We start from the raw sequence: 7,703 nt of genomic DNA, 5'->3' as shown, positions 1-7,703 counted from the left end.
GGCCATGGAACCAAATGCAATCATACAGTATGTCTGTTCATTTAGATTGATTCAAAAATCTCAGTCTGTATGGGTAGACATTTGCAATGAGCTAAAAAATGTATCTGAAGAATCTCTCTTTCCTTATTCAATAGTTTCACATTCAATATCCTCTTTATCTCAAACACAATTTTTTTTCTAGTCGGATAACATAGAGCACGTAACAGCAATTTCAGCAAAAGAGCAGAGGAAAGCTCAAGGCCAGCAGTTCCTATACACATAATATATAGATAATGTGACAAAAATGACAGGTGCAGACACAAAAGGGTCAAAGTTTAGTGTCTGTCATATTTCGCATTGGTCTGCAGTTCCTCCCACTCACTAATAACAGTACTCTGAAGTATATAGGACACCAAATGATTGTGATTATGCAATGCAGTGGGTGTCTGTCTGGGTCTTGGTGGGGGGAAAATCAGAGAGAGACAAGGAAGACATGAGACAGCCAACAAACTCAAACAGTGTCACTGAAGAGACTCTCTGACGCTTTATTACCAGACTTCAACAGCAACAACTCAACTGAAAGCAAACACGCTGTGCAGGTTTTTCTCATCCGCCTCCTTCCCTCCCTTTCACGCCATCCTCCCTGCTTTCCTCGTCATCCTCTTCTCTCTCATATATGTGACTCCCAACACCCCAATTCACCTCTGCGTGACCAGCACTCTGACTGCCTGCTTTATTTGCTCTTTAATGTTGTCAGGAAATCTGCAACCCCTCTGTGGATCACTGCTTTTAGGCTGAACTTGTATCTCACTGCCTGACAGAGGGAGATAGAGGTCCAAAATGGTAAGGATAAAGAAAGAAATGGGGATCTTTCAGGCCAAACAGGAGAGAAAAATTGAGAGGCAGACAAAACAGGAGGGGGGCAGAGGAGGGTGAGAAAAGTCCTGCCACTCTGAGGTCTTCACAAAGAGAAAAGAGAGACAACAAGGAGAGGAATACTTACACACCACAGCAGGTGCCCTACTCTTTTACAACCTTCTATCGAACTAAAATGCAATACCTGACAGCCACTGACAGGCTCTACAGCAGGAGGCAGCGCAAAAGAAGCACGCAGCACATGTTTTCTGTGCATATGCCTTGCATGTGCACATCCATGCATGAAATGGGGCTCACAGCTGCTAATATGACTAAAACAGGCTGCAAGCATGATGCATAATTAAAATATTGCTGACATTAATTTATAATTTGCATTAAGATTTGTTTGATATTATTCATGCTAGTTCATTTTGTCACTGCTTGTTCGTGTATGCATGTGTGTGTGTTGAGACAATCATTAGAGAGCTATCAAACTTTTAAATGTGCCCAGTATGTATATAATGAAAGGTATCACATGCACATGGGAGACGAAATACAAGCAGTAACATGCAATGTGAAAAGCAAAATGTGAATGGTGAGCTCTCATGTTGAGTGAGAGATTGAGGTCATTCTGCATCCTGATCTCTTTCACAGATGGAGAAGGACTTTCCAAAGGCTGCCACTTTATAAAGTGAAGATAGTTATTTAATCACCTCTCTATCTCCCACACATATTGAAAAAGAGGTGACATTATTGGGACAGACATCAGTGAAAACAAAGACCTTCTTGAATAATCCCATAAAGCACAATGAAGTGAAAAACAATCTTCTTTTTGATCTCTGAATATCATCATTTATCATTAATGGAAGAGGGTTTGTGCACAGTTTGCATGCTGTTATAATTTAAATTCTGTTCCTGCCTCAGAAAAGTGGACAGCATAATGGACTTGTCTGGTACTGTGGGTGTGGCTATGAATTACTTTCTCCTAACTTTCAGCTAAGAAAACGTTTTCTGCCAGGAGGACAGCGAAAAAGGTTGAAGCCTCTTTCATTTGATTTTATGTAATTTATGCTTCCTGCACGGTGCTGAAAGCTGCACTGAAAGCTGCACTCCAAAACAACATCTCATCGCACCATCCAACACAAACTACACGACTGCACTACGGCAAACTCAGATCTCTAATTATAGACGGTGGTTTTGATTAACATGGACTCTTCAAATAGATTTTGTCCCACTTTCTGTACATATAATGTAATGCGTCTTATGCAGCAACACACACATCCAGATGAGAGTGGAAGCAGTTCAGAGTAAAAGAGAAACAGATAGCAGGTGTTACTGTAAATATGATCCATGCATATGCCTTACAGGACTCAGGTTTAATTAAACTCCCAGCTGTCCCAGCTCTCCTTCATGCACGCCAGGTCAGTCCAATCACTACAATAAAAAATCGACATCATCAGCAGGACCTAATGTATGCCAATGAAACACAGAGAACAGAAAAAATTACACAGCTTTTGTATGATAAACTCTCCTTTAATTTTCAAACAGTGTTTCATGTTTGTTCTTCATTGTCACTATACTGAAATAGTGAGCAACTGAAAGAATGTCTGATAAAAAATTGTGTAGCCAATAATTAGAAACAAGTACAAGGTCACACAATTGCAAAAACACTCAGGTGGGTTTTAATTAAATGAAGCCATGGATAATAGATGAAACAGAACTTAGCTATTGGGAGATACTTGATGACATTAATGGAAAATGTAAATTAAAGCTCTTCAACAGCTGACAATGGAGAACAAGTTTTACATCCTCTTACATGAGGAAATAAAAATAGACAACATATGGATACAATTGCAAAATATAGTTCCTGACACTTAAAGTATATCCTAGGCAATGAAAGCAGAGCAATGAAGCAGAGCAAAGACCACTTACCCAAATTTTAAGGTATAGTGTTGAAAACAAAACCAGACATCTATATCCATAATTGGGCACTGTATTCATTTCTCTCTCAGCTCTAAAGCACTGGACTGCCAGACTCTCACTGAGGCAATTTGTGCCAGCATCAATTGTGATCTCAACAGGGAATAGATAATGAAGCAGAAATACACCTGAAAGAACCTCTTGCGACTAATACGGGGTATGTAATAAACTTTCATTTTTTCTCATCTTAACTTTTATAATGTTTGTTTCAAGAGTGTCTACAAAATGATTTGGCAGACAAGTATTGTTTGTTCTCATGCCACTGAGGCTCATTTCAATTTCAATTTGGCGGCGTGGAGGAAGGCAATAAGTAGAGAGGGGAGAGGGACAAATGTAAGGTAGCGAAGGGCAAGGCGGCAACAAGTCCAATCACTCATAGATGAGAGTCATTTGTCTCAGTCTGGGGGGCACTCATTCAATTATTCTTTAACTGTTTGCTTTGAAACAGAGCAAGTATCGATTTGTTTCTCTCATCGAGAGAGCAGACTGAGACATTGAATAAAATGTTCACTAAAAAACTGCAAAAAGGACAGAAATGTACAGTACCAACCTCTTTTAATACAAGACTAAAAAGATTAACAATGTAACATCTGATATGCAATAGTCATGATTACAGTGTAGTGCTGAAAACTAAATTTACTTCACTCTTTCATGCTGTGTTAAAATACAATTGGTTTGATACCAAAGCACACAACAAGAACAGTTCAGACTGTGTCAAGAGAGTCAAGATTGCATCACTGACCCCTATAACCTATGACAAGCTGCCAAAGTTAGACTGAAAAATCTGCTTCTGTTCTTTTATTCTATAGTGAAGCATAAAGTGAACAAATATCAGGTAAACACTGACAAAATAACAAAAAAGGATTTGGGCTAAAGCTGGAAAAAGCTGTGCTGCTACAAGGTTTGTCCTGGAGGATGAGGAGAAGAGGGAGGGTTTATGTATTTCTCTACACAAATGAGTCACACCATTATGGATACAGGCGACAAAAAGAACAATGAAAATGTGCAGTTTCTAGAAGGCTTTGTAAGTGTGTGTGTATGCAAGAGAGTTTGTTTATGTGTGCATGAAGTGTGATTGAGCTACTGTTTGGGGTTTTCACAGCAATTTGTTATTTTGAGGATTTTTATTCAATCCTAAAGCAGCTGTTGAAGGTATGAGGAAACAAAAAAATGTGGCTTTATGTTTCTCTGGAATGTTTTATTGGGTTTGTACCCTTCACAAAATATTTCTACCGGTTTCAATCTGTAAAAAAAAAAATAGCTTCATAAAGACGTCCTTTCCTCTTAAAAGCCACTAATTTAGAGACCAGTGCTGAAATATGACAGAATTAATTTTGTGGGAGGGGGAGGAGGGAATAAATGAGATATTATCTTAAGACAAATTTCTATCCTCTTATGAAATGATTGTATGGACCTGGAAGGAATGCACGCATTTCAGGTTTCCTTCCTTCCATGGCATTATAACTGCAGGGGAGCAAAACTGTGTATATATGTAAACAAATACAATGCCTTCATGTTTGAAATTGTAAAAAAAAAAAATCTCAATTAGCAATGGCTCCAAGCAACACATAATAGGCTTTTGGAGGAGAACATAAAGTAAGAAAAAACTGTGGGATTAAGTGTTATCAGAAAAAAGATTGCACTGAGGAATATAGCCTCAATACAATCTATTATTCCTTTTTTAAAAGTTTAGGGTCGGCTGGATGAAAAATATGGATATAATATGGAGCCACTTTGGTCCAGGCAATATGAACACAATAACCTCAAGCACAAACTCTGAGTAAGAGTAAATTGCCACCGTAACAACACTGCATTATAAGTCAGGCTGTAAAATTGGGCGACAGTCTCCACATATTGTCAGTGCAGCTAGATAACTGAGCTGTGTGCAGTCACCTAAGATGGAGAGGAATGTAATCTGTTGAATGAGACACAGCTTTAAAATAAAACTCATTTCTTCCCCCTTGGCATTGTGCTTTGTCTGCAAAAATGAGGATTTGCAGTGACTTCTCAGACACTCAGGGACACTGGTGAACGAGAAGAGTTATTATTCACATCAGAGTAGTCCACGCACAGACACATGCACACACACTCAAATACACACATGCACAAGCTCGGAGGTCCCTTTGCTGCACTTGCTCATCCATTGCTATTCAGTGTCTCCTCCTGCTTGGTCCTTTATTACTCCCTGAGCAGCTCTTGGGCTGTGTGGTTACAAGAGGTACAAGTCTGCTTAACAGCCCCTGCATATTCAGGACTCCCATTATAAAGGAAGGGCAAGAACAGTCAGACAGTGGGTGGGCAAATCTGACATGGACACTTCATGACTCCTGAACTCCAGACATAGTGAGAACTCAGGGGAGACCAACACAAAAAGAAAATACAAATGAGGTCTTTTAGTTGAAAGCCTATGATCTGAAGGTCACAGGACAAAACTCTTTCTCTCTCTCTGTTAAATGGGTGACATCATAGATATAATCTAAGTACTATTCCAAGTTTGTGTCCATTTAAAAATGTACATTAATGTTGGCCATTCTCCAAGGCAGTTTTTTTTTTTTTTTTTTTAGATTTTTCTTATGTTTTATTTCCCTTTCAGACAGCGACTGCTTTATATTCATTTTACTGTGCAAAGCAATTGCAAAAATGAACTCAAGAGACACAAAACTTGCTCGAGCTAAGTAATCAATTTAAATGACTATCGTTCCTCCTTTTTATTCAAGTTACAAGTTATCATGTCATGGCCATGCATTTTAAGGTGCACACTTAAAAGACTTTGACATTTAGTTGCCTTGCTGGTCGTGTTTGTGTTTCTCTTGTCCTCTCTGCCTCTATCCTTGCCTTCAGTGCCATACACACACTTTCCTTCTCACCTGTTGCCACTCCCCAATTGTCTTCAGCTGCTGTACATTACCCCATCAGTCACTGTACTATATATACTGGTCCTTGTCGCTTTCTTCCTTTTGTTACATATGGTTTTGACCTTCTACCTGTTTGTGTTTTTTCAGGTTGTGTTTATTAGAGCCCTCTTTACCAAAACTGTCCATTTGTCTTGAGTGTCTGCAAGAAAATAGACTGTGTTCATAAATGTAGGCTGACTGCCATTAAACTTCAGAAGCCATCACTAATAACAGAACAACCCAGAAGCTTCTCAATAATGATTCAAACAACTGTACAGGTTTCATTTTTTCCAATACAAAGATAGCAGATCAGTAATCACCAGTCTCTCTAAATCTGTAACGGCCTATTACAACTATTCATCTTGGATATTACTTATTTCTAGATATTACCATATCAATTCTGGCTCAGAAAATTGTAATATTCTTATTCATTAATAATTTTACAACCATAAAAAGAAAAAGATTTCTGTGAGTTCAATATGAACAATGAAATTGTGTTTTTACAGTCTTTCTAGAATGCATATCCTATCAGTGCATGTCATATTTAATAGGAGATTGGCCCAATGAAAAAAGATCAAAAGGGCAAGCACATTTACAAAATTGCCTATAACTTCCCAGAATAAAAAAACATAGGACATGTAAGGAAATTGAGTGTGCACGCACATTTGGAAAAGAGACGAGAATAATAGGAGTAATTAAAGAAAAGAGCCGCAAAATAGACATTTTGATCACCCACCGATCTGGCTCATGCATTATGAATGATGTAGGGAAAGGGTGATTGGCTCCCTAAACCATCACATCTGCAAAAGCAGTAACAGTTAAGAAAATGAAGGCATAAAAAGAGATGGATTTGCATATGGATGTATGGTTTATGGATTAATTTAAGGGATAATCAGGAGTTACTTTCAGCAGAGGGGTGTTTAATTAACGTCAAGAGGTTTTTCAGATGTGCTACAATAATTCACATAATTTCAGTTGGACCATGTAGACAGCAGTCCCAGCCCCCTGGGCTCCAAGGCCCCCCTTTACTAAACTCAACATTAGCTTGTATATTTCTATGTGAGCACAAGCAAGAGCGGCATTACCGCGGAAGCTACAGTCAGCTGGGAGGGAAAAGTATTACCATGGGAGCAAAAACTAAATAATTATGCAAAACAGCAGTAGACTAAATATATGAGAAATTGCAGAAAGTACAGCTTTGATAAGACCCAAGTTCTAGTTTTTGAGCATTTTAGTCATAGTGAAGATTTCTTTTCCTTTTAGTATAACTATTATTATTATTCCTTCTGCAGCATCCATAAGGAACAACAAACCGTCTGTGAAAATATGATGTATGTAGGGAGGAAGACAAATTATAATTGCAGCAGGGCAGAAACTGGAATACTTGTGCATGTGTGTCAGTGTGTGTAGGACTGTGTGTGTGTGTGTGTGTGTGTGTGTGTGTGTGTGTGTGTGTGTGTGTGTGTGTGTGTGTGTGTGTGTGTGTGTGTGTGTGTGTGTGTGTGAGATAAATACAGAGCATGGGGGAGAGAAATGTCCCACCCTGTTTATCATAACATGATGGACCTCATTGGAAACACAAACTGACAGGCATGTTTAATGTCCTTGCAATAACTGAAAATTGAACATAGTGGATAAACACATACAAGGCTTTTCATCAGCAGTAAGTACTTATGATAACCATCAGTTGCAGCAAAAACATTTGCATAGTCTATGCTGTATTCAGTAGAGAGAGATACTATTTATAGGTTTCTTTATAGAAATTAATTATTTCTATTTCTATTTCCAATCTCATGTTTAAAAACATACATTATAATATAACAACAACAATACTGAAATCCAAAAAAAACCTGAGTTAATATGTTTTTATATGTATTTCAAAAATGAAACTGAATGGTAGAATTTCCATATAATTACTGAATATGTAAATAGAAAACAAATGTCTGTTTCACTCTTCACATATTCATCTTGATCTGTTCTTGTTTGGTTATTTGT

The sequence above is a fragment of the Scomber japonicus genome, chromosome 18 (assembly GCF_027409825.1).
Source record: "Scomber japonicus isolate fScoJap1 chromosome 18, fScoJap1.pri, whole genome shotgun sequence".
Lineage (NCBI taxonomy): Eukaryota > Metazoa > Chordata > Actinopteri > Scombriformes > Scombridae > Scomber > Scomber japonicus.
This window is presented reverse-complemented; position numbering follows the sequence as displayed.